Below are 2,949 nucleotides of genomic sequence, written 5' to 3'. Positions count from 1 at the left end.
AAATGAAATAAAGTTCCGCTTAATATGATCTTCCGGTTATAATAATTATTATTATAAATAATTATCGTTCAATGCATTTAAATATCCATGACTCTCAGTCGACGAATACAGACATCCATAAGACTATGACCCGGTATATTGACCCCGGTATCAGAGAAGTTTTAGTAGATGTAGGCGTTGGTGAATGACAGGTTATTCACGAGTCTGGTTCTGAGGCGTGTAATCTGACCATTCATGTATATTCATTAACACTCACAATGTGTAACTACTGAATATATTAAGTCACCACTGACCTTGACTATCGCACTTTAGAGTCGTCGTAATAAAACAAATCTAGATCACTCATACGCTTGTCATGGTGAGCATATAGATGAAAGTGTTTAATAATAGAAAAAATACATAATTTGGATAAAAATACACCGATCTGTTACCGTTCAACTTCCCGAGAGTTTTAAGCAGTATATGCAGAATATCAGACACTTTGAAATTCTAAGTATTGAATTTAAAAAAAAATGATTCGAACCTATCGTTAGACAAAACCACTTCTAACTTTAGTGATGAAAGTCAGACTAAGCAGATTTTCGTTTGTCAGCATTTACAGGTCTAATTTAGGTCTACTTAGTTGCTCGTTTCTAGGGTATTTCTTTTTCCATCATTACTGAGGAGACATTTGTGTGGGCCTCCTTTATCGTTACTGAGGAGACATTTGTGTGGGCCTCCTTTATCGTTACTAAGGAGACATTTGTGTGGGCCTCCTTTATCATTACTGATGAGACATTTGTGTTCCTCCTTTATCGTTACTGAGGAGACATTTGTGTGGGCCTCCTTTATCGTTACTGAGGAGACATTTGTGTTCCTCCTTTATCGTTACTGAGGAGACATTTGTGTTCCTCCTTTATCGTTACTAAGGAGACATTTGTGTGGGCCTCCTTTATCGTTACTGAGGAGACATTTGTGTTCCTCCTTTATCGTTACTGAGGAGACATTTGTGTTCCTCCTTTATCATTACTGAGGAGACATTTGTGTGGGCCTCCTTTATCGTTACTGAGGAGACATTTGTGTGGGCCTCCTTTATCGTTACTGAGGAGACATTTGTGTTCCTCCTTTATCGTTACTGAGGAGACATTTGTGTGGGCCTCCTTTATCGTTACTGAGGAGACATTTGTGTTCCTCCTTTATCGTTACTGAGGAGACATTTGTGTTCCTCCTTTATCGTTACTGAGGAGACATTTGTGTGGGCCTCCTTTATCGTTACTGAGGAGACATTTGTGTTCCTCCTTTATCGTTACTGAGGAGACATTTGTGTGGGCCTCCTTTATCGTTACTGATGAGACATTTGTGTTCCTCCTTTATCGTTACTGAGGAGACATTTGTGTGGGCCTCCTTTATCGTTACTGAGGAGACATTTGTGTGGGCCTCCTTTATCGTTACTGATGAGACATTTGTGTTCCTACTTTATCGTTACTGAGGAGACATTTGTGTGGGCCTCCTTTACCGTTACTAATGAGACATTTGTGTGGGCCTCCTTTATCGTTACTGAGGAGACATTTGTGTTCCCCCTTTATCGTTACTGAGGAGACATTTGTGTTCCTCCTTTATCGTTACTGATGAGACATTTGTGTTCCTCCTTTATCGTTACTGAGGAGACATTTGTGTGGGCCTCCTTTATCGTTACTGATGAGACATTTGTGTTCCTCCTTTATCGTTACTGAGGAGACATTTGTGTTCCTCCTTTATCGTTACTGATGAGACATTTGTGTGGGCCTCCTTTATCGTTACTGATGAGACATTTGTGTGGGCCTCCTTTATCGTTACTGAGGAGACATTTGTGTTCCTCCTTTATCGTTACTGAGGAGACATTTGTGTGGGCCTCCTTTATCGTTACTGATGAGACATTTGTGTTCCTCCTTTATCGTTACTGAGGAGACATTTGTGTTCCTCCTTTATCGTTACTGAGGAGACATTTGTGTGGGCCTCCTTTATCGTTACTGAGGAGACATTTGTGTGGGCCTCCTTTATCATTACTGAGGAGACATTTGTGTTCCTCCTTTATCGTTACTGAGGAGACATTTGTGTTCCTCCTTTATCGTTACTGAGGAGACATTTGTGTTCCTCCTTTATCGTTACTGAGGAGACATTTGTGTGGGCCTCCTTTATCGTTACTGATGAGACATTTGTGTTCCTCCTTTATCGTTACTGAGGAGACATTTGTGTTCCCCCTTTATCGTTACTGAGGAGACATTTGTGTTCCTCCTTTATCGTTACTGATGAGACATTTGTGTTCCTCCTTTATCGTTACTGAGGAGACATTTGTGTGGGCCTCCTTTATCGTTACTGAGGAGACATTTGTGTGGGCCTCCTTTATCGTTACTGAGGAGACATTTGTGTGGGCCTCCTTTATCGTTACTGAGGAGACATTTGTGTTCCTCCTTTATCGTTACTGAGGAGACATTTGTGTTCCTCCTTTATCGTTACTGATGAGACATTTGTGTTCCTCCTTTATCGTTACTGAGGAGACATTTGTGTGGGCCTCCTTTATCGTTACTGAGGAGACATTTGTGTGGGCCCCCTTTATCGTTACTGAGGAGACATTTGTGTGGGCCTCCTTAATCGTTACTGAGGAGACATTTGTGTGGGCCTCCTTTATCGTTACTAAGGAGACATTTGTGTGGGCCTCCTTTATCATTACTGATGAGACATTTGTGTTCCTCCTTTATCGTTACTAAGGAGACATTTGTGTGGGCCTCCTTTATCGTTACTGAGGAGACATTTGTGTTCCTCCTTTATCGTTACTGAGGAGACATTTGTGTTCCTCCTTTATCGTTACTGAGGAGACATTTGTGTGGGCCTCCTTTATCGTTACTGATGAGACATTTGTGTTCCTCCTTTATCGTTACTGAGGAGACATTTGTGTGGGCCTCCTTTATCGTTACTGATTTGTGTTCCTCC

The sequence above is a fragment of the Ylistrum balloti genome, unplaced genomic scaffold (genome assembly GCF_031769215.1).
Source record: "Ylistrum balloti isolate Yb309-2 unplaced genomic scaffold, AGI_CSIRO_Ybal_v1 Utg369670, whole genome shotgun sequence".
Taxonomy (NCBI): Eukaryota; Metazoa; Mollusca; class Bivalvia; order Pectinida; family Pectinidae; genus Ylistrum; species Ylistrum balloti.
This window is presented reverse-complemented; position numbering follows the sequence as displayed.